This window comes from Phyllobates terribilis, unplaced genomic scaffold (genome assembly GCF_046119375.1).
Source record: "Phyllobates terribilis strain yellow unplaced genomic scaffold, ASM4611937v1 Scaffold_82__1_contigs__length_6685932, whole genome shotgun sequence".
NCBI classification, from domain to species: Eukaryota; Metazoa; Chordata; class Amphibia; order Anura; family Dendrobatidae; genus Phyllobates; species Phyllobates terribilis.
In genome coordinates, this window is record NW_027362842.1 from 6,562,560 (window position 1) to 6,588,278 (window position 25,719).

The following is a 25,719-nucleotide window of genomic DNA, read 5'->3' on the forward strand; positions in this document are numbered from 1 at the left end:
TTGATGGTGATGTGTGTCAGGGCTCTTTATATCACTGTAAGCAATTGCAGACACCTGTGCTAATTAGCTTGGCAGGTGTGTCCAATGAAAGGCAAGACTACTTAAGAAGGCTGTCTCACATTATTAAGCAGCCTACATTTTCTGCCAAAATGGGAAAGAAAAAGGATGTGTCGGCTGCTGAGAAGCAACAAATTGTGGAGTGTTTAGGTCAAGGCATGACTACAATCAACATTGCCAAGTGCATAAGCTGCGTAAGCCATCCTGTCGACCTCTTCTATCCACTGCACACAAGAAGAAACGGCTCCAGTGGGCCAAAACATTACATGAAGACTGACTTCAAAACTGTTTTGTTCACCAATGAGTGCCGTGCAGCGCTCGATGGTCCAGATGGATGGAGTGGAGGATGGCTGGTTGATGGACACCCCACGCAAACACGGCTACAGCGCCAACAAGGAGGAGGTGGAGTAATGTTTTGGGCTGGAATCATGGGGAGAGAGATTGTCGACCCCTTTAGGATCCCTGAAGGGGTAAAGATGAACTCCATAATGTATGTGGAGTTTCTCAAACAGCACTTCCTGCCATGGTTCAAGAAGAAGAACCGTGTATTTCACAGCAAGATCATTTTCATGCATGATAATGCACCGTCTCATGCTACACATAACACATCTGCATCTCTGGCTGATATGGGCATAAAAGGGGACAAACTTATGGTGTGACCCCCATGCTCCCCTGACCTCTACCCCATTCAGAACCTCTGGAGCATCATCAAAAGGAGTGTCTATGATGGCGGGAGGCAGTTCACATCTAAGCAACAGCTCTGGGAGGGTATTCTATCCTCATGCAAAACAACTGAAGCAGAAACCATCCAAAACCTGACAAATTCAATGGACGAGAGAGTTCAGAAGCTCCTTTCGAACAAGGGGTCCTATGTGCAAATGTAACATCACCTAGAATAAAGTTTTGAGTTGAAAACTGTTTGATTTCTGTTTCTAATAACCTGCTAATGCTTATAATTTCAAAAATGTTTACTTGGAGATACTCCTGTACCATCGTCTCTAGGCGTTGACTATGTGTCAGACTTCTTGTCTCCTGTGGCCTTGCAAAGGATGGGCTAAAAAAGAGGTGAAATGATTCCGCAAAATTGATGTTACCAGCAGATACTGTGTTTCTGTTACGGTTTGAGTGCTGAACACTTGACGGTCCCACGGTTGGCAAGTTGGAACTGTGAGATTCACTACGTGCACCACTAGTGTTTTGGGGAAAAGCACATGTTAGATTCTGCAACTGTCTCTGCTGATACTCCTGCATGCGTGCATCTCTTTCTATGGCAGGAATAATTTCTGCAAATTTACTTTTGTACCGGGGATCTAACAGTGTGGCAACCCAGTAGTCAGGATTATTTCTAATTCTCACAATTCGAGGGTCATGTTGCAGGTAGTGCAGCAAGAAGGCACTCATGTGTGTTGCGCATCCAGGAGCACCAAGTCCCTGTTGTGTTGGTGGCGAGGTAACAATCATGCTTCCTTCCTCTGCCCTCTCCCCCCAGCGTCGCACAACAGAAATGTGATCAAGGTCTCCCTCATCTGATGAGTCTTCCATCAGTTCGTCCTCCACTTCTTCCTGGGCTCCTGCACCTTCCTCACTAGTTTAGCTAATAACATGCGCCCTGGAAAACCCATCTCCCCCACCCTCACATGCCTGCCGCCTTGGTGCTGCCGACCGTCTGGACCTTGCAGATGTTAGCCCTTCCGCATACAACTCCTCCTCCTCTACTTCCTCCACCTCCTCTTGTGCCACCACCTGACTCCGAATTCTGTTTAACATGTGCTCCAGCATGTAAATCACCGGAATAGTCATGCTGATAATGGCATCGTCAGCACTAAACATCTTCGTCGCCATTTCAAAACTGTGCAGAAGGGTGCATAGGTCCCTGATCTGAGACCACTCCTCCAGCGTGATTTGCCCCACCTCTGGATCTCGTTGGCCCAGGCTATACGTCAGAACGTATTGCACCAGGGCTTGTCGGTGCTGCCACAGTCGCTGCAACATGTGCATTGTTGAATTCCACTAGGTAGGCACATCGCATTTTAGCCGGTGAAGTGGCAGGCCCAACGACTTCTGTAGACATGTAAGTGGCTGAGCTGCGGGATGCGAACGGCGGAAGTGAGCACACAGCGACTGTGCCCTCTGCAGAAGGCCATCTAGTCCGGGATAGTCGGCTATAAATTGCTGGACAACCAGGTTCAACACGTGAGCCATACAAGGCACGTGTGTGACATTGCCCCTCCGAAGGGCCACACCGAGGTTTGCAGCATTGTCGCACACGGCCTTCCCTGGTTTCAGGTCCAGTGGAGACAACCATTCATGAAACTGGTTCTCCAGAGCTGACCACAACTCCTCAGCTGTGTGACTCACATTTCCCAGACATTTTAAAGTAAAAACCGCCTGATGCCGTTGAGCCCTGCTGCCAACATAGTAAGGAGGTGTGCAGGATCCCTTCTGCGAAGTTAGAAAGCTTGTGGCATGACCAGACAGGCTTTGGGTGCAGGTGGAGGACCGAGAGGAGGTTGAGGAGGCAGAAGCAGTGGAGGAACTTCGAGATAAAAAGGATTGACGCACAACTCGTGGGGACGGCAAGACTTGGACAGCAGTCCCTTGTCCTGCTGTCACCATAGTTACCCAGTGCCCAGTCAGCGACATGTAACGCCCCTGTCCATGCCTACTCGTCCAAGTGTCTGTGGTGAAATACACCCTGTCACACACAGAGTTTCTCAAAGAAGCGGTGATGTTGTGTGCGACATGCTGGTGGAGCGCAGGCACACCTTTCTTTGAGAAGTAGTGTCGACTGGGCATCTGGTACTTGGGCACTGCGACGGACATAAGGTCTCGAAAATCCTCTGTGTCCACCAGGCGGAAAGGCAGCATTTCTGTAGCCAAGAACTTGCAGATGGTGAAATTCAACCTCTTAGCTTTCTCATGGCTAGGAGGAAATGGTCTTTTACTTGTCCACATCTGAGGGACCAAGGGCTGGCTGTTGTGCTTAGATGCGGTTGAGAAGGGTGTCCCCGGCAAACTGCCGGTCTGTGAGGAAGATGCAGGCGGACATGTTAGGTTGCCTTGATCCAAAGGTGTTGCTATCGATGTCGGACAGCGCTCAACACCAGCTGGTGTTACCACCTCCAAAGAAAATGATGACCTGCCAATCACGCTGGCTGTTGCGGGTAAAGAGGTGGCAGGTCTGCGCCCCAAAACAGGTGTGACTGCTGTCCCCCCAGTCACAGAGGATGAAGAGGCCGCGGATGCACAAGATGTGGCAGACGGTGGTTGGCCCGGCCGGCTAGGCCGCATTGTAGCACAGTGAGCTTCCCACTGCAACTTATGCTTCATATCCATGTGCCGGTTCATGCATGAAGTACTCAAACTATGTATTTTTTGGCCTCTACTTAGCTTTTGCTGACAAATATTACAGATAACACGAGTTGGGTCATCTTTATCGATCTGAAAAAACGCCCAGGCTATGCAAGGCTTAGCACCCATGCGACCTGAAGAGCCACCACGACTTGTGGTGAGAGGCAGAGTTGTGTTTGAGGATGCAGTTGTTGACGTGCTTCCAGTACTACGTCTCTGTCCAGGAAGGCGCAACCTGACCTCGTCGTCACTAGCATCTTCCTCCACCTCCTCTGCTGACCTCATCTCTTGGCTGACTGTGGGTTGACAGTAAGTGGGATCTCCAACCTCATCATCATCACCCTGTGCGTTATCACACCCGTCGTCCTCAGAGCGAACCTGTTCCTGCCCTGACAAAAAACTAAAGTTGTCGCTCCAATCAGGTATTTGAGTCTCATCATCGTCTTCCTCATTGTCTCCACCAACAGGAGTTACAGTTTGGGAATGAGGGTCTACATTATGGTCAGAACCTTCTGCGTCTGGTCCTGGATCCGACTCATAAAGATTCTGGGCATCAGTGCAGATCATTTCCTCGTCTGGATTCACAGAAGCGCTGGAGTCGACCTCTGATTCCCAGGCTATAGTATGAGTAAACAGCTCTGCAGACTCAACCATCTGTTCTACCTCATACTCAGACGGGCAGCTGGAGATTTGGGAGCTGTGAGGAAGCAAGTGCGATTGGGGTGACACCTTTGAGGACTGGAGTATTTGTGATGTTGAAGTTGATGTGGAGGAGAGCCCACTTAAAGGAGCACTTGATATCCGTTGAAGCACCTGCTGTTTTTGTGCCTCATCTGGAATTTGTAGCGATTGGCGTGGCCGTAAGAAAGGGATCTTATCACATTGTCCGCTAAAAGAAGTAGACATCTTAGTTTGGCTGGAAGATGGTCTTTCTTCTGCAGATGTTACTGTTGCTTTAACACCTACCCCACTGACACAACCTTTTTTCCCCTTCCCAACACGCCTATTCCCCTTTCCACCAGCAGCAGGCCTTTTTCCACTCATTTTGGTGGTTAACTAATTCACAACTCTGGAGTTGTTTGCACAAAAATACAATGGATGGGAACCGAGCAGAGCTGAGTGGCCAAACTGTGGTATTAGGCCAAAACTATTGGCTGGGTTAGATGCAGAAAAAAATTATATTCAATTTGCAACCTGATGGAGGTCTGTATAGATGGACTAATAGACCAAGTCCCACACACCGCTACAAGCCGAAATATTTTTTCAGAGCTAGATGCAGAAAAAAATTATATTGAATTTGCAACCTGATGGAGGTTAGTATAGATGGACTAATAGAATGATGCTATGCCCAAAAGATTTTACTTCACTAGGTGCAGTAAAAAAAATTGTATTCTATACACAGGTGGTGTAGCTTGCAACACAGATAGGCTACTCCACTGACTAACACACACTGCAAGAGGACAAAAAGGATTTGCTTTGCTAGATTCAGCCAAATGCTGTGAAAAAAACTTGCACAGCACTGGCACAGACCTGCCTGGCAAAAAGTGATAGGAACTGATGTAACTTAGTCCTGAAAAGGACTGCAATTACAATTAGTCTTTACTCCCACAATCTATCTATTTAAGAGCACAGACCTCCCTGATAAAAGTCGTAGGAAATGATGTAACCTAGTCCTTAAAAGGACTGCAATCACAACTCTTCCCTACTCCCAAGCTATCTGTATATTTGTGCAAAAATTGGCTTCAAATTAACAAAGTATAGCGCACACAGCAACAGCGGTGCCGTCTAACATGCAGCTGCAGCAGTGAGAAAATGGTGGCGACGGGGAAAATGGTCTTATAGGGCAAGGACATGTGACATACACTGCCAATCACACATGCCCTTGCTTGTGTGAAAAAAAGCACTTCGCTCCGTGTGTGCGCTGCTGATAGGCTGACAGATTGCACCTCCCCACTGTAAATGCGGGAAAGAGAAAAAAAAATGGAGATCTTCATTGTTCCTGCAGAGATCCATCCCCTGCCCCTCCCCCCGCCCCGCTGTACACTCAAACTGCGTATTAACATTAATTTTCATCATTACTGAGAAAAAATCCAGTTATGATTTTGGTGCATGAACAGTTATCGAACATAACCTCGAACAGCCGAATTTTTTTCAAATCGTTCGTGTTCGCCGACCGGCTCGAACACCGCCCAAAACAGCTCGAATTTGAGATTGGCGAACAGTTCGAGTAGAACAACGCTCATCTTTATTAAGGACAGACTGGAGAGGTGTAAGAGTGTTAGCAGGTAGGTGTTACGGGTGTGTCAGAGGTGACAGACAGTCGCCTGCAGTTGGTTGCAATAGATCTCTACGTTTGGCATTACAGACATCTTCTTAGATGAGAGGCTGTCTCTAGGACCTAGCGGCTACCTCCCTCTGGTAATTAGCTCCGTGGCCTGGGTGTATATATAACTGGTGTGTCTGAAATTGAGGTGCCGGCTATATTCATTTCTACTTGTGAAGACTTAACAAAAACACTACTTCGTCCTCTCTGGAGCTTGAGGCCAAGTTCGCATTTGTCTGAAGTTATCTAAAGCTAAGCATTCTCCCCCTGTTTGTCTACCCTTGTTGCCTCTAGAGTTTAGTGGAGATCGACTAGTGCTCATCTTGCATTAGCCATACGCCAGGGAAAGACAGGGCGAGGCACACGTGCGGCAATTGCTGAAGTGCCAATATAGGGACAGTAGTTGAGACAGGTTGTCACTAGACCAGATTAGGAGGTCTCCACTTCTCCCTTTCCCTAGTGTCTGGGCTCCCTTTCCCTCTTCCCTCTGTGTTGCACTAAGTCTTTCCCACACCTGGCATGACAGGAGGCCACAGAGGAGGAGATGATGAGGGCATGCTCAAGCAGTTTAGTAGATTGAGGATTGAGGAAAGGATGGATTCTGGTAATATTCTTGAGCTGAAGGCGATGGGAGATGGCAAGGGCTTGGATTTGTGGTTTGAAGGACAGAGCAGAGTCGAAGGATTACGCCTAGGCAGCGGATTTCTGGTACAGTGGAAAGAGTGATGTCATTTGTAAGAGGGTGACCAGGATCTGGTCATGCACCTTGTCTGTATGTGTACATATAATGTCATATCCTGTTTGCAATATGAAAAGGTTTTATGATTAATTGCCCTACATGTTAGTAGAGGGTAGTGTAGGAAAGGGTAAAGGAGTTTGGGAGCTGCTGAGTGTGGGAGGAGCAGATTCAGTGGATCAGAGAGCAGTTTCCTGGTTGCAGTCAGTTCCTGGGAGAAAGAGAAAGATGTAAGACAAGTACAGTTGGTGGTCCAGGGGGCACCTTTGGCACAAGTTGTCCAGCAGAGAAGAACCTGTACTCAGATAATCTTAATAGACATTTCCGTACGTTCGGGACCTACGGTCCATAGGATTCACAGGGAGTTGTGTCTCCACAAGCCTTCAGAGAAGGGGAAGCCAGACGGGAAACAGTCCATACAGGGATTCTTACTACTGCAAGGGTCTTATAGACCAAGAGTGTTCACTATGAAAGGGACAACTCGGGACAAATGGACGCTGAACATCTCTACGTGCGGTGTGTCGAACGGTGACCCTGGGGGAGTCAGTATACAATGTAATGTGCTGTATGAAGATATTTACCAATGTTCCAGTAAAGTTCTTTTTTTATAAAATGGAACAGAACTCCTTAAATGTGTGTGCGGCCGTTCCTGAGATGTGAAGACTGAAGACGGCAGAGATCTATGATCCAGATGTGAGTGTTCTGCACCACACACACAACATGGGAAAATGTGTACTTTTATCTTTGTCGGGGGACCAGGGTATGGGAACACATCAGCCTCTGGCCATAACTACCACCCTGAGTCCCTTACATCATTTATTGAGATTAGTGATGAAGTGACCATGCTCGCTACTGTTCGATGCTCGCCCGAGCATCTTACTGATCGAGATGCTCGGCGCTCACCAAGTATTTACGGGTTGCTCGGGCGGATGCTCGGGTCACCTCCCTGCATGTTTGGCGCTCTTTACAGAGCCAATGAACATATTTCAGTGAAGTTATTGACACCAGTTTGCTGATAAAAATAGTTACCTACTGGCCAGCTATTTAAAACTGTGGTTTGTCTGTCACACGGATCACATATAAGTTCGCTGTAAATTCAACCATTAGTAGTGAGCTTGGAAGATATTGTCCTCCATTTAAAATGGCGCGTGGCAAGGGACAGGGAACTGGACGTGATGGTGATGGTACATGCAGAGGCCGAGGCAGTCGGCAAGCTAAAATTGTGCCACAACAAACACCCACATCTTCTCACTCGACCTTCCTGTCCCAATTAATAGGGGTCCGCAGAACACCACTATTGAACACAGAGAAGTGTGAAAAGGTTATTGGTTGGATAGCAGATAATGCTTCCAGTCACCACCACCACCCTGTCTTCCACACGGTCAAGTCTCAGTAGCCGTGAGTCTGGACCGCATATTCCTCACCCTGATCCTCCTTCCTCCCACCATGCCGAGTGCCCAGAGACAACTGATCCCACACTTGGACACTCCGAAGAGCTGTTTACTTTTCCATTTATAGATTTGGGCCTCTCGCCCGGTCCACTTGAAGCGGGGCAAGAGGAGATCGCATGTAGTGATGCCCAAATATTTGAGCAGCCACGGTCACACGAAGGTGACGGTGGGGAAGCGTCACAAGAGGTGGACAATGATGAGACACAATTTCCAGAAAGTCAGGAGGAGAACCAGGGTGCGGAATTGGAAGATGAGGTGGTGGATGATATAGTAACTGACCCAACCTGGCAGGAGGACATGCAGAGCGAGGACATCAGCACACAGGGAGAGGGAGGCAGAGCATCCCAACAGACAGGAAGAAGCAGTGTGGTGGCCGCAGACAGAAGACAGGCAACCGTTCCCCGTAACACCAACACGAAGGAAGCTGCCAGTACAACTGTTAGGTCTTCCCGAGTCTGGTTGTGTTTTAAAGACTCTGCCGATAACCCCAAAAAGGCCATTTGCACCATCAGCAGGGGTAGCAAAACGACCAGCCTGACCACCACCAGCATGATCAGGCACATGGCAGCAAAGCACCCGACTTTGTGGGCCGAACCCCAGGGTCCAGGAACAGTGTCTGCGTGTGGCACCACTGCTTCTTCTGCTGTTGTGCATACAAGCCAATCCTCTGTCCATGGTGCATGCAAAGATGGCTTCTGCCCTGCACCTGTCGTTGCACACTTTCAAGTAGCAGCATCAGCAAGCACATCCAAGTCCTTGTCTCAGCGCAGCGTTCAGTTGCCCATACCCCAGTCCTTGGAACGCAAGCGCAAATACGCAGCCAACGCCACACAGGCCACACTACTAAATTCCCACATTTCGCGACTGCTTGCGTTCGAAATGTGGGAATGTTGCCTTTTAGGCTCATGGAGATGGAAGCATTCCGCAACCTGATTGCGGAGGCTGTCCCTCAGTATTCGGTCCCCAGCCGCCACTATTTCTCCCGGTGTGCCATCCCCACATTACACAAGCACGTGTCCCAAAATATTAGCCATGCCCTCAGCAATGCAGTCACCGGGAAAGTCCACCTAACCACGGACACGTGGACAAGTGCTTGTGGGCAGGGATGGTACATCTCGTTGACGGCACACTGGGTTAACATAGTGGAAGCTGGGACCCAGTCGGACCTTGGGACGGAACACGTCCTCCTGATTCCAAGCATTGCAGGCCCTAGGTCAATCAGGGTTTCCCCCACAGTCTACAGCTCCTGCACCTCATCCTCCTCAGCCTCCACCTCCTCTTCAGCCTCCATCTCCGAAATGACCACATCAGTCACAAGCTGGAAGCACTGCCTCGGCCAAGTGGCAACAGGCTGTTCTGAAGCTAATATGCTTAGGTGACAAACCGTACAATGCTAAAAAGTTGTGGGCAGCTCTGAAAGAGCAGGCAGATCTGTGGCTCACACCGCTGAACCTATAGTCAGGCATGGTCGTGTGTGACAATGGCCGGAACCTGGTGGCGGCTCTGAGGCGAGGTGAGCTCACACACTCACCATGCCTGGCCCATGTGCTTAACCTTGTGCTTCAACGGTTTATCAAATCCTACCCGGAGCTGCCCAATCTGCAAAGTACGCCACCTGTGTGCCCATTTTAGAAAGTCACTTACCGCTTCCGCCCCCCTTGCCGTGTTTCAGAAGCGTTTGCAGCTTGCGGCTCACAGACTGGTGTGTGATGTCTCCATGCGTTGGAACTCTACACTACAGATGTTGGGAAGGATTTGTGAGCAGAAGAGGGCAGTTGTTGAGTACCAGCATCAACAAGGCCGTCGGTATTCAGTTCAGACTCCACACATAAGACTTCAGGAGTGGACATGGATGTCAGACATATGTACCATTCTCCAAAACTTTGAGGACTCCACCAAGATTGTGAGCGGCGATGACGCCATAATTAGCATCACCATCCTGCTTCTCTGTCTTCTGAAATGCTCTCTGCTCACAATCAAAGAGGATACATTGCAGGCGGAGCACGATGAGATGGAGCAAGGAACCATACAGGGTGATTACACACAGCCAAGCCTCATCTCATCCCAATGTAGATTGTGTGACAATGAGGAAGAGGAGGAGGAGGAAGAAGGACAGGAGCTAGTTTCATGCGCTATAGATGGTACTACCTGCACAACTGTCATACCATCTGTTCAGTGTTTCAGTGTGGATGGCCTGAGGACAGAGAGGAGGAGGAGAGCATGGTCAGTCATTCTCTTGGTGAGGACACAGAAGTCTTGCCTGTTAGTAGTCTGGCACGCATGGCTGAGTTTATGTTACTCTGCCTTTCCCATGACCTTCGTGTTCTCAAAATTTTGGGTGACAGTCATTACTGGTTGGTGACACTTCTAGACCCACGCTACAAGGAGAACTTTATATCTCTTATTCCTGAGGCGGACAGGTCTACAAAAATGAGGCTGTACCAGAAGGCCCTTGTTGCGGAACTATTAAAATAATTCCCATCTGAAAACGATGGCGGCAGAGGTCACAGTTCATTGGACAACCAAGGAATACAGGTGAGAGAGACACAACTCCAATCCAGCAGAAGCAGGGGAACACTGTCAAAGTTCTGGGAGAATTTTCTCATCTCCTCCCATCACACAGGCCCTGAGGCGTGGGGTACTCTCACAAAGAGTGCAAAGTTTGGGAAGATGCTGAGGGAGTACCTTGTCGACCGTACCAACATACTCCGTAATACCTCTGTGCCTTATAATTATTGGGTATCCAAGCTGGATATGTGGAATGAACTGGCTCTCTACACCTTGGAGGTACTGGCCTGCCCTGCCACCAGCGTTTTATCAGAGCGGGTTTTTAGTGCCGCTGGTGGAATTATAACTGATAAGCGCATCCGCCTGTCAACTGAAAATACCGACAGGCTGACTCTTCTAAAAATGAACAAGGGCTGGATTGGGCCAGACTTCTCAACACCACCGAATGACAGCAGAGTAACATAAACTCAAATCCAGTGTCTTTTTTTGGAAGGTGTATTCCCATGCACCTTTTTACACCCACAGAAACGCCTCAGTAACATTAAAATAAACAAATCACCAGGACCTGATGGCATACACCCACGGGTACTAAGGGAACTAAGTAATGTGATAGACAGACCGTTATATCTTATATTTAAGGACTCTGTTGAGACTGGGTCTGTACCACTTGATTGGCGACAGGCGAATGTAGTGCCAATATTCAAAAAGGGAGCGAAAAGTGACGCCGGAAACTATCGGCCGGTGAGTCTGACGTCCGTTGTGGGCAAAATTTTTGAAAGCTTCATTAAAGAGGCAATTACGGAGCATCTTGATGCTAATAATCTATTAACCCCGAACCAACATGGATTCATGAGGAATCGCTCCTGCCAAACAAACCTGATTGACTTCTACGAGGAGGTTAGCTCTCGAGTAGATCAGGGGGAACCAGTGGATGTCGTGTATCTCGACTTCTCAAAAGCGTTCGATAGCGTGCCACATAATAGGTTGGTATACAAAATGAGAATGATGGGGCTGGGGGAAAATGTCTGCAAGTGGGTAGCTAACTGGCTAAAGGATAGAAGGCAGAGGGTGGTTATAAATGGAATATACTCAGATTGGGTAAGCGTCACTAGTGGGGTACCACAGGGGTCTGTACTAGGCCCAATGTTATTTAATATCTTTATTAACGACATCGTCAACGGGATAAATAGTAAAATATCAATATTTGCAGATGACACAAAGTTATGTAAAACAATTAATACAAAAGAGGACAGTGCAGACCTACAGAGGGACATGGATAAGCTGGGTAGGTGGAGCATTAAATGGCAAATGAGGTTTAACGAGGAGAAATGTAAGGTCATACATATGGGAAGGAAAAATGGAAGTCACCAGTACTCACTGAATGGGAAACCATTGGGGAATTCAGAGATGGAGAAGGACTTGGGCATCTTGATTGACAGCAAACTAAATTGGAGTGCCCAAAGTCAGGCGGCTGCTGTAAGGGCAAACAGGGTAATGGGATGTATCAGAAGAGGTATAGCTGCAAAGGAGGAGAACATTGTTCTTCCACTGTACAAAGCTCTGGTCAGACCACACTTGGAATACTGTGCTCAGTTATGGGCCCCAATATATAGAAAGGATAGAAATGAGCTTGAAAAGGTACAAAGGAGGGCGACAAAATTAATAAAGGGAATGGAGGGACTGCAATACCCAGAGAGGTTAGCAAAAAATAGGACTATTCAGCATGGAAAAGAGAAGGTTGAGGGGGACATAATAAATGTGTACAAATATGTTAGGGGACAGTATAGAGACCTTGCCAGGGATTTGTTCAAAAGGAGGGATATTACGGTAACAAGAGGGCATTCACTAAGACTGGAAGAGAAAAGGTTTCAGCACCAGCATAGGAAGGGGTTCTTTACGGTAAGAGCAGTGAGAATATGGAATTCACTGAGTGAGGAGACGGTAATGTCGGATTCACTACACCAGTTCAAGCGGGGACTGGATGCATTTCTAGATACCAGGCAGATTTCAGCGTATACTTAACAATAGAATAAAATAGTAGGTTGATACAGGGATTTATTCTGACTGCTGGTTTCAGAGTCGGGAGGGAATTTTTCCTCAGGTGAAGATTGGCCAAATCATTTGGGGTTTTTGCCTCCTCTGGATCAACTTTAGCAATTACAGAACTAACAGGTCGAACTTGATGGACGCAAGTCTTTATTCTGCTTTACAAACTATGATGCTATGTTACTATGTCACATGGGTATATGCTTCCTGATTTTGGCTATTTGCTCTTGTCCTCCTTCTCCTCATCCTCATCCTCCACCACATCACCAGGGTGACCACGGTCCGTGATGCAACACCCACATAATTTTTTTAAAGGGTGTTTATGATGCCCGTAAAAAATAAAATTATACAGTATGTTCATGTATACCCACCAGGGGTAATTGTTTGTCAGCCATACACTTAGTTCATTGGCATTACAAGTGTAGGAGACCCACTCCTTTCTAATGGGAACATTTTTTTATGAGGCGCACCTCCACGTCTCCAAGGGGCACTTGAGTACCTCCTACTTTTTGGCAGACCTTGAATTCACTGCATAGGCCAACACTATGGGATTCCCACTTCCTAATAATGGGAACATTGTTTTCAGGAGGCCCTCCTCTAAGTCTCTTCAAAGGGGCATTGGGGTGTGTCCAAATTTTCTAATGGGTATTGGGGTGCGTCCAAATTTTGGGCAGCCCTGCCACTCACTGAATACGCAATAACAGTATAGGAGACCCACTCTTTAGTAATGGGAACAACAAAGCATAGCCGGCAGATGGCTCTCTAAGAATAGTAAGGGCTGCCTGATGGCCCAATAAAAATAGGCTTTGTGACTTTTAGAGTCCCTCCTTCATAAATGAAACAGGATGTGTCTGATGATGTCTCCCACACCACATAGCCAGATAAAGTGTTAAAATGACATCTCCCTGTGAATGTATTTGTCACGGTTGAAAGCAATGTAAAAGTGCAAAAACGCATCAAAAACGCTATGTGTAAACATAGCCCAAGGTGTGGAGGAGTATTTTTGTTTTTAGTTATTTATTTTGCCTTATATACAAGTCATTACCCTGGAAAGGATGTTCCTTAACATATTTCCCAGGAAAATTCATTTTGGTTTTATTTTTGTATGTTTTATTGTGAGTCTGTAAAAGTGGTGTAATACTCTGACCACGTTGTTGACAGCAGTGACCTGGGGGTCAGAAATGCTTCCAGGGGTCTTCCCCATGCTGTTCCCATGTCATTTGAGTATTGTTCCCATCGATTTGGGCAATTTTTAGGCCCTCTGCAGACCGCCGGGGGGAGCCGCCTGAAAAATGCTGGAGTTTCCCATAGACTTACATTGGGCTCATTGCTCGGGTCGAGCTCCCGAGTATTCCAATGTGCTCGACCCGAGCATCGAGCACCCGAGCATTTTAGTGCTCACTCATCACTAATTGGGATAGATAGATCAGATGGGGAGGATACACGAGATGGAGGAAAGATGAGAAGTTCAGATTTGTCCACATTGAGTTTGAGGAAAGAGGTAGATCTGGGTGTCATCAGCGTACAGATGGTACTGGAAGCCATGGGACTTTATGAGCTGGCCCAGGCCGAGGGTATAGATGGAGAAGAGTAGGGGTCCTAGGATAGAGCCTTGAGGGACTCCAGCAGAGAGGGGGCGGGGTGAGGAGGTAGTGTGGGAGTGGGAGACGCTAAATGTGTGGTTGGAAAGGTATGAGGAGATCCAGGATAGGGCAAGGTCTTTGACACCAAAAGAAGAGCGAATCTGTAGTAGGAGGCAGTGGTCAACTGTATCGAAAGCAGAAGACAGGTCTAGAAGGAGGAGTATGGAGAATTGTCTGTCAGTTTTGGCTGTAAGAAGGTCATTAGTAATTTTTGTAAGGGCAGTTTCGGTGGAATGGTGGGGGCGGAAGCCGGATTGTTGGCTGTTGAAGAGTTATTTTAGGTTCCACAGAAGACAAGAGAGGGAAAAAAAAGCACCAAAACCGCACAGTTCAGCAGCGTCTTCAGACCACAGGTGGCGCGGTTTTCATGAAATCACATCCACTTTGCTTGGACAGTTAAATAGCAGAATTTCTGTGCAAAAGAGCAGCAGAAAATACAGAGCATTTACGTTACATGTGAACGCTGTCTAAATTGTCCATCAGTGCATCTAAAGACGTTGCTGAACTATGCAGTTTTGCTGCATTTTCTCTCTATAGGCTTCTTCTAAAAATAAAAATACATGAAAAAAATTTCCGCTGCATTTTTAAGCGCAGAATCAAAGCTTTTCTGTACTATTAAAAAGCGTTAAAAACTCTGCTTCATTTCATCCCCAAAATCGCATCAAATAAGCGGGAAAACATTAAACGCAGCAAACACAAAACAATCAGAGAAGATTGATGTTGCGCTGTGAGGTGTGAACACGTGCAGAAAAAAGCAGCAGAAATAACGCAGCATTTATGCTACATGTGAACATGGCCTCAGCGTTACAGTTTTATTACATTTCATTTTTTTATGGGTTTAATAGAGAAATATCAGTCATGCCATTTTTTTTTATTCCATTTGCCAATCCCCGTTAATGATCTGATCGCTGTGTTGTGCGGGACGTTACGATTACAGGGACACCAAATATGTCTGTGTTATTTGCTGATATGTGATGTTTATTATTTTTTAAAAAATGCATTAAAAATTACTTTTTTTCATTATGAATAGTGATGAGCGAGTATGTTCTGTTAACCCTTTCACCGAGTATTTACAGCTGCTCGGTGTTATGTTTGAATCGCTCCCGTGTGCATGATTTGCAACTGTTTGTCTATTTCTTACACATTCCTCACATGTATTAAAGCTGTCAAACCGTCGCAAATCATGCACAAGGAGCGATTCAAACATATGACCGAGCAGCTGTAACTACTCGGTGCTCAGCCTGAGCATACTCGGTGAAAGGGTTAACAGAACATACTCGCTCATCACTAATTATGAAGTGTTTTTCATTATCATTTTTTACAAATTTGATAGAATGAAAAAAATCTTATTCTCCCTCTAGAATAAAAATACATAGAAATCCACTGCTGTGCACAATGTATCTCTGTATCAGTATAATCTGCCTATGGAGTCAGAGCCTGCAGTACAGATCAAGTATACAAAATTCTCAGCATTACATCATCAGAGCTTGTGGCTCCGCAGCTGAGGCTCCTGCCTGTAATCTTGAGTTAGTGGGTTCAAGAACTGGGGAGACTCACAAAAATAGAGAAAATGCCATTTTTGTAATTGCTTCTTATTATTTTTACCACTTACATAGGAACAAAAATTGTTTTTCTTCACCTCAGCATACAGGGACCATAGAAATACATTGTTATATATTAATGTATTTATATGGATATGTATAATCTGTTCCTGGGTTCACTGCCAGCAAAAGAGGTCAAGATTACCAAATTCTGCTATCTGCATCATTATAAACTGTGTCTCATTGGTAGAAAGAAGAAACAGTCAATATTCAATTTATGCACTGGTGAGTATCAGAAGCCGGGACAAAATCCCTGATGGGCCCGGGATGTGGGACCGATTTGGGACAGTGCCGCTGAATCCTGGACGGTTGGGATCTACGAGGGACACAGTAGTCACACAGAGCTTTGTAGTGGCCACTCAGGCAGACATTAGTCTGCTCCCAGGTTCACCTCACACATCACAAAAGGAAAGCATAAGTCATAGTATCAGTTGTGGTGAAAGGAATTAAGGCGGTGTGCTCCTCTACCTCCTGGCTGAAGGGCACAAGACACAGGCTGCACATAGGTTACATCCTCTACACAGAGCAGATACTGCACAATTGGTTCATGTGAAGTAGGCAGATATCACAGACTCACCCGATGGGAAGCTCCATGAAAAGCCAATGTGAGGGAGTAGGAACAGTGCCACCATATACAGGGAGAGGCATCTTTCCAACCGGACGTTCTGCAGGAAGAGCTCTGCAGCCATCTCTGCGAGGAGCCGGAGCAAGGACTCAGCACACACTGATACCAGGATGCAGGGACAGGTGAGACCACCAGGTAGGGCTCCGCCTCTTTGTGTCACCTGGAGGAGGAGCATTCTGATCCATCACCTGTCCTTAGTGACGACGTCCTGGCAGAGGGATTAGTAGGTGGGTGATGTTGTCACTCTCTGTTCCCTCTGTACTGCGTGTGATCTGGAATGGGACTTGTTTGTACCCGCGCATGGAAGCCTTTTTTAGCCACGTGCAGTACAAATTTCAGGGGTGGGGGCAAATTGAGGGACACTGCTTTTTCTGCTGGACACTACAGATGACAGATATTAGCACTGGGTTTGTACGGACTATTCGTAAATTTACGGACGGTTGGCAACCATTCGCCACAGTGGTACACCACCCTACAACTCCTCCTCATCTCTCTCTACCACTCTACTTGTTCTCTCTATAGTGCTGCACCACCCTACATCTCCTCCTCATCTGTATACCACCCTACCTGTCCTCTCCACAGTGCTGCACCGCCCTACATCTCCTCATCTCTATCTACCACGTACCCGTCCTCTCCACAGTGCTACATGTCCCTACATCTCCTCCTCATCTCTGTCTACCACCTACCCATCCTCTCCACAGTGCTGCACCGCTCTACATCTCCTCCTCATCTCTGTCTACCACCTACCCATCCTCTCCACAGGACTACACCGCCCTACATCTCCTCCTCATCTCTGTCTACCACCTACCCATCCTCTCCACAGTGCTGCACCGCTCTACATCTCCTCCTCATCTCTGTCTACCACCTACCCATCCTCTCCACAGGACTACACCGCTCTACATCTCCTCCTCATCTCTGTCTACCACCTACCCATCCTCTCCACAGTGCTGAACCACTCTACATCTCCTCCTCATCTCTGTCTACCACCTACCCATCCTCTCCACAGTGCTGCACCGCCCTACATCTCCTCCTCATCTCTGTCTACCACCTACCCATCCTCTCCACACTGTGCACCGCCCTACATCTCCTCCTCATCTCTGTCTACCATCCTACCCATCCTCTCCACAGTGCTGCACCACCCTACATCTCCTCCTCGTCTCTTTCTACCACCTACCTGTCCTCTCCACAGTGCTGCACCGCCCTACATCACCTCCTCATCTCTTTCTACCACCTATCTGTCCTCTCCACAGTGCTGCACCGCCCTACATCTCCTCCTCATCTCTGACTACCACCCTACTTGTCCTCTCCACAGTGCTGCACCGCCCTACATCTCCTTTTACTAGATAAACAAATGAAGAAGAGCATGTTGAAAAGAAAGAATACAAAAAAAGGTAGGAAACATAGAAAAGGAAATTATGAAAATTCTGATAAAAGAGAACTAATAATAATAATATTAATAATAATTATAACTAAAAAAAAATGTAAAATTGTGAAGTAGAAAAAGGTTCTGTGGTGTTAACAGAGAGACATTACCTGTGGTAGCCATCACTGCATCTCTTGCTTCCTGCACTCTGTGAACGACTGCAACTCACCAAAGTTAGTACACCTTCAGCCATTGATATGCTCCCTCTTTACAAGCAGAGTCTTTCTGTCGACTGTCCTCACTCATGTGCCCTCCTCTGTGTGTTCTCTCCTTCCTTACAGCTGTCCAACCTGTTTCTTCAAATTTGTTTAGCTCTATAAACATTTGAGATTAGCGTTGTTCCCGGGGTGAATGCCGAGCATCTCCATAGGTCTCACCATGCACCAATTCTATCCCAAAACAAATGCATCTTTTTGGCATATGGTTGATTGGTAGTGGATAAAGGACTTTAGCACATTGGTATGTCACTGTACGTCCCGATGAGCAGAACTTTTACAATTTTAATTCTCCAGCTTCAGAGAATCTTCCCCAAAACATTCAAAAAAAAGCCTCAATTTGCCTGAAAAATGTGCGTATGACACTCGGAGCTCCTGGATCCGTACACAGTTTTATTAACGTCCAAGTGACTTCAACCTATCTCACTAAGTAAAAACATATATTACAGGAGCCGGAAAGCAAAAACACCCAAATAGGGTCTTATCCGGTATAACATTAAGGATTAATAAAGGTCGTGTAAACCTGATAAAGTTGCGTATACACAGCAGTATGGAGACACAGGATTATAGCTGCTGCAGGTCCACGGGTCGTCCATCTGGTGCAATGGGTAAAGGAAAAACGACTTATAAATACATAACAAAGGCAAGCTAGCAAATCTAAACCATGGCTATATCACTAAGATAAAAGACAAATAATCAACGAGGGGAATGCAATTCATTTTTATTGTTTAAAATGAAGCATAAACAGATAGTGAAAGGTACGTAGAGCGGCTGTGTGCCCACGATGCGTTTTTGGTCTGAATTTACAGCGTGGAAACGCTCCAGAAACGCATTGCATACCTTATCCCATGACTTCCTTTGACATTCTGCAAGTTCTGTGCACATGGTCAGGATTTTTTCTGTGCAGATTTTTACTCGCAGAAAAATATCCGGACATGACCAATTCTTAGGCGTTTCTGCAAGCGTATTTGCCTATACAATGCATTGGAAAAACGCACGGCAAATACGCGTCAAAAACGTACGTACAAAACACATGCGTTTTTCTGCCAAGGAGATGCAGAAATGCTAAGGAAAATTTCTGCATCGTGGGCACTAAGCCAGAGAGAGCCATACAATGCTGCTTTCACTATCTGATTGTCTTTTATAAGCAGTCCTATTGTACCTTTTGGGGCAGATGCCAGCCTTGCTGGTGTTTATACATGGCTGTGCAAACAGAAGAAGCAGTGTTTTTCATACATGGGAAGTATCATTTTTTTTCCCTGTTTGGGGATTATCAAGAAATCTCTTCTTTGGTAAGTAAAGTGACAATAGCTTTTTCACAACCTGTCCAAAAATTATCCATTTATTTATGGAGATAAAACAATTTAGCTGTTTTGAACATGAACAAATAATGGCTTCTCAGCTATGATTGAAAAAAAAACACCTTTTTTTGGGATCCATAATATGTTTTACAGTCACAAAATGATTAAGCATTTGTCACGGTACTGTTGCAGGATTTCTCGGGGAAATCAATCACTTCAGGAGGCGCTGAAAGACGACGGGAGCATAAGTCAACCCAACTGGCATAAAAAGGTTTTCATACTCTCCCTCAGGTGTATTAAGAGCAGTCTTCCACTCATCCACCTCCTTTATATGGAAGAGATTACATGTCCCACTGAGGTCCATTTTGCCCTGACAATCTGGTTAAAAAAGTCCGGAATGAGAGGGAGAGGACAAGGATCCCAGACCATGATCCAGTTTAGTTCATGAAAATCTGGGCAAGGGCGTAACCCCCCATCTTTTTTCTAAACAAAGAAAAACCCTGCAGCAATGGGAGATGAAGAGGGTCTGATATGACCCTTAGCCAGACTCTCTGAGATATAGTCCTTCATGGCCTGCCTCTCCAGACCAGAAATATGATATAACCTGCTCTTAGCCAAAATGGCCCCAGCAATTAGATAACGGCGCATTGATAAGGATAATGAGGAGGGAGTTCTTGATGCTCATGTTCTGAGCACACATCCACAAAGTCAAACAGGTATTTCGTCTGAGACTGGGTATCATCCCTGACTAAATGGGTGCCCGAGCAGTGTCCTTGACAGTACTCACTCAACCTTATTATCTCCTGAGTCTGCCAGTCCATTGGATTGTGCAACGTAAGCCAATGTAGTCCAAGAACCACAGGAGAGGACAAGCCCTCTAGCACTTAAAGGGGTTGTCCACTACTTTGACATTGATGCCCTATATGTATCAACGGTCTCCCTGAGTAACAGTTCCCCCAGGATTCCAAGAATTCATGGAACCTGCATAGTCCCTATAGAAGCGTAGCGGCTTACTTGTAACATTGGTGGCCCGTACGAGAAATCCTGTGTAGGGAATAGAGTGTAGGGAGCAGAGGCACGGTGACTGAAATATACAGCAGCACAGCACCTCACCTCAACTCTTCTATCCCAGGTAAAGGGGAGCAGCCCTAAACAAAACTCAATAGCAGCCATGGATGTGGAAATACAAATGGACAGAATTAGTGAGGTGCTGCTTCTTCATTTAACCTGTGAAGAATTGAGAGCAGTAGCAGAACATATAAAGATATCAGAAGCACAGATCTCTAAAGCACACAACTGCAGGCAACTGTTAGCTGCCATTAATGCAAAAATGGATGAGCTGGGGGAGAAAGAAGCTGAAGACATCATGGGGACGTTCCTCCAGGAACTAACACAGTTTCTAATTGGTTTGAAGTTGGAAGATGGAGGGGCGATGCCAATTATCAAGGGCGGGAATCTCCTCCCGCAGACAGAACTACAAGAATTGAAAGAACAATTCAAAGCCTTAAAACAGCCCTGCAGGAATCTACCAAAACCTCTGAATGTGTGACAGACTCTGACAGAACCTTTGACCTGCTCGGGTTAGATAAATCAGGAAGACAGACCTCTTTAACACCACAAATCACCATAAGGAGAATTCAAGATCCTGGGACAGATTGGAGAGCGTGAGCAGAAAGAGAAACTGTCTTATATGAACTTGTTGCACCAGATCGATGCAGGATTACAGAAAGGCTACCAGCCAGATGAGATCATTGAGGGGGTGGTGAAAGCGATCAGCCGGGGACTGAACCTCCGTAGTATGCTAGAAATGAAAAGTCAATTAACCTTACCACAGCTGAAGAAGATTTTAAAAGGGCACTATAAAGAAGAGAGTACTTCAGAATTGTTCCACTGTTAAATATTCAAATATTAATCTGAATTCTGTACTTGTACATTGCATAGATTGCATCAGCATCGTGCTAGGTTTTTTAGCTGACATCACAATGCTATTCTTGTATATTTAGCTCAGGGTATTTATTGCCATGTATGAAGAACAGGTGCTGTGAGGGGCCTATATAACCCATGTGAGACACAGGGAGGGGTCGCTCTCTCTCTCTTTTGCACTACACACTACATCAGACGGAGGATCTACGCGCTGAGAAAACACATGGTCCATCCAGACATGTGCTTGACAAAGACTGACAGAAATATGCACACTCATGAGTCAATCACTTTGTAACTATTTCACCTATTTTATGTAACTGCTGCAATTATTCTTTTTAATGGACAACTCAAGAATAAACCTCTACATTTTTTTATAAGAATATCGTGTTATGTTCTCACATCTGGTAAAAAGTCCTATTTATATTTATTAAATATACAGAAATAAGTATATTTAACATCCACTGACTTATTAACATCTCACAGGACAATAATTAATCACCCCAAATTTTATTGGTCAGAGCGATTGAACTTAAGGTTAGACTGTTGTTTGCATCCAGAGATGTAGAGGCAGAGGAGAAGTTTGATACTGGGTGTCATGGAGGTATTAAGAAAAATATTAACAATTCTTTCTCCCTCTGGAGCCCCTCTCCCCCCCTCCTATCTACCATTTGTCACAAGAGAAGAGCTGACAATCTAAAGAGCGATCTCTCTGCAAATTATCACCCACAGCTAAAGTAGCTTAAACAAATGCTGGCACAAGAGAGGTGCTACCAGCCCAATTAAAATGCAAGTTTATTTCCCCCTGGCAGAGGCAGGGGATAATTAGACACAGGCGTGCAATAAATCTACATCTAGAAGGTAGTGTTCCCAGGATATCAAATGGAATTTAACAGGTCCCCCAGACGTTCGGTACCAACACAAAATATGGAATATCTCAAGTTCCATACGTCCGATAATAATGGGACCTATATTTTAGTGACCGGGTCAGCCAAGGAACACTAGGCTTATTTTCCCATCGCTGTAGGCCCCTCCGGGGAGCTGTGGCGCTACAGTACCAGAATAACGGATCGCAGCTACGCCATGTGTGTTCTCTAAAGAAAGGTAAATTCATAACGGAAAATATGGTGTCGCTTGCAAGCCTCTACGATCAACCAACGATAAGTTATCACAAAAAAAACAGATATCTTAATAAAAATATGTAGGCTTGAGCCCAGACCCTGTGATGTCAACACAGGGGGTGTGTGGGCAGGTTCCCTCTGAAGGCATAAAAAAATCCACGGATGATGGATAGGCATTCATTACAGGGAGTATATGGTTCATAAGCAACGGATCCTGTTCGGTAACGGTAAAATCATAGGAGAGCTCCCCTCCAGCTATACTGAGTCGTCCCTGCGAACTGTATAGAGTAAGAACTGTATGTTCTGTACTGTAATGTCTCCTTTGTAAAACCCTTGTATATTTTTCCTAAACACTGCCTCTCTTTTGGATTAAGTATAAAATTTAATAGTCCTGTTTCTTTTGCTCTGTAATCGTTCCCTCCCCGAAGCCATATGCTACCAGAATGCAAGCGTCCGGCCAGGCCTGTATTATATTTCAAACTCGGCCAGTGGTGGCAGCGAATAATAATAATTGGACTATCGTGAAGCTGGCAGCAACCGTACTAGGGCGTATACACGTATTTCTTGCGTTGGAATCTGGAGGTATGACGCCATACGCTTTGTGCACGCTTGCTGATACCTAAGTAGGCAGTAGTCAGGATCGTGTGCTCGCGAATCCCTGACGAAATCCTGACAGAGTGGCGGCAACGGTGAGATATTATGTGATCTCCCCGCTGTCGTCCCTGTGGAACCCTGACATGGGTTAGTCCAGATGAAATTTTGAGATCATTGGGAATGGGGTTAATCAGTAAAGATATCAAGTTGCAGCTGAAACAGTGCCTAGAAGAGCCTGGCATTCTGGACAAAGCTCTAATTTAAAAAATGAATGAGGCAGCTAGTTTGAAGTCAGAGAGTGAACAGAAGTTAAAGAAAGGTTCTGCTCCTAAAATCACCAAAATGAGTCAGCTGAAGTTGGAGACCCTCGGTTGCCAGTCCGAAAATCATCATGGAGACCCTCCAGTACCGTTCATCAAATCAGAGTGCGTATGTGCCCACTGTTTAAGATGTGGTGGGGAAGGACATTATGCCCAGGACTGCCAATGGTCACAGTCGTTTGGGCTAAAAGACACAAGGTTGCCAGTTCAACCAGGTAACTGCAACAGGTAACCGCGATACGGATGAGGCCCCAGAAGCAAATCCAAATACCACCAACCCCCAGAACGGCGTGTGAGGAAAAATGGCTGCGTCAGCACTATCCCCAAGTGTGTTCCCATCTGCAACAGCTAGAAGCGAGACACGGACATCAGCTACTTAAAGCCCAGTGAGGAAGTCAAACATTGCACTCCTGGGAGGAGGATTCCTCGATCAGTAAAGATAGCCTCATCAGCCTAATCAGTGAAAGGTGTTTTATACAATGCCAGCTAGATGGACTCCTGGTGAAAGAACTGTGGGACACAGGAATACAAGCGAGCCTACTAAATGAAGAATGGAGAAGGTGACACCTGCTACACACCTGCCTTCGTTTGCTAAAAGAACTCTTAGAACTGGTGGAACTCCATGGCAAAGCTGTCAACCAGGCCGAAATTCCTTTCATAGGCTGGGTGGAAGTCACTTTTCAACTCAGGGCCACTAAGAATGGCAATGCCATCGAGTAATTCGTACCTTTTCAAGTGACCAGTGATCAGAACGTGGCAGAGGATCCTATCCTGGGTTATAACATAATCGGTATGGTCATTATTATTATTATTTATTATTATTGGTCATTATGAAGCACAACTCAGGGACGCTGGTGGTGGATGTAATCACCAAATCACTCGCCATACCCAACATCGTGGCTGAAAACGTGATTTGTCAGATTAAAAAAGCACAGAATACATTGGACCTTAAAGAAGTCAAGGTAGGCCTGCGCCCAACAATCATCCCTGCAAACCAAATCGTGGGGGTGAAATGTGGAGTTCGGGTGGAACTGGAAAGAAAATTCCAGAGAAGACTATTTGTGCCAAAAGACTCCTCAGAACTTCCACAACGCCCAATTCAAGGTGAGATTGTGCTTACGATTCCTACTGGTGGTTTTGCTTGAGTGACAGTACTGGTGATGAATACCATGAAACACGAGATTACACTGAATCCAAAAATGGTATTAGGCCACATCGAAACCGTTAAAACGGTATACCCAGCCAGTGTGAGGCCAGTCCAGGTGTCTACTGTGAATTCTGTCTCCCCACCAAGGAACAGGAGTTGCCCAAGGGAAGGAATTGCACAACCAAACTCGGAGTCCTGGGATCCCCCAGTACCCCTTGAGCACTTGCGTGCTGAGGATCTAGCGGTAGCAAAACAGATGCGGAGAGAAGAGTGTCATGCATTCTCCAAAGATGACTGATATAGGCTGTATCCCGTCGTTGAACTTGAAGATCAATTTGAAAGACACGACCACAATGACCAGAAGTTTCATGTCTATGTCAAAACCATTACACCGTGAAGTGAAAGTGTATTTACAATATCTAATCAACAGAGGTTGGGTGCAAACGTCAAAGTCGTGTTATTCCTGTCCTATTGTCTGTCTTAAGAAGAAGGACGGTACGTTGAGACTCTTTTGTGATTACCGTAAACTAAACAGAAAGTCAATACGTGATCAACACCTGATACCAAAGATCAAAGATATGCTGGAGAACCTATCAGGAAGTACCTGGGACAGGAAGACTCTTGACGGCATTCATCACACCGTGGAGATTATATGAGTGGATCAGGATACTGTTTGGGCTCAGTTCAGCCGCAGCAGAATTCCAGAGGAGCAATAAACATGTTTAGAAGGATTGAGGGATGATACCTGCCAGCTGTACTTGGATAACAATGTGGTACACAGAAAAACCTTCCAGGAGCATGTTGAACATGTGAGGACTGTATTCCAGCAGTATCCAGTCAGATGGAAGGCCTCTCACACCTCTCCAGTCCATCCTTAACTCAGCTGCGCGACTCGTTCATCTCTCGCCTCGCTACTCCTCTGCTACCCCCCTTTGCAAATCCCTTCACTGGCTCCAAATTGCCCAGCGTATCTAATTCAAACTACTAACACTGATCTATAAAGCCATCCATAACCTTTCTCCTCCATACATGTCTGTACTGATCTCCCGATATATTCCCTCACGTAATCTCCTGTCTTCCCAAGACCTCCTTCTCTCCTCCACACTTATTCGCTCCTCACCCAATCGCCTTCAACACTTCTCCTGAATATCTCCCATCCTCTGGAATTCTGTGCCTCCACACTTGGATCCTTCAGACGGAACCTGAAAACCCTTCTCTTCAAACAAGCTACAGCCTGCCATGACCTTGCTGCCACCTCAAAAACACCAGAACTACTGCAACCCCCTCAACCTACTGACTCCTTCCCCACGATCCTTTAGAATGTAAGTGAACTAAGT

General features: G+C 46.1%; 1 protein-coding gene across 2 annotated transcripts in view; it reads right to left on the reverse strand.

Annotated features, from left to right (window-relative positions):
- Positions 1-18,028, reverse strand: part of LOC141197285 (uncharacterized) — a 167,969-nt gene extending 149,941 nt beyond the window's left edge. The window contains exon 1 of one of the 2 annotated variants that reach the window (XM_073662673.1): positions 17,875-18,028. The gene's annotated coding sequence lies outside the window, so the exon portion shown is untranslated. Of the gene's footprint in view, positions 1-16,293; positions 16,480-17,874 lie in introns of those variants that run through there. The other variant, XM_073662672.1, reaches the window with a different exon arrangement.
- Between the last annotated feature and the right edge of the window lie 7,691 nt (positions 18,029-25,719).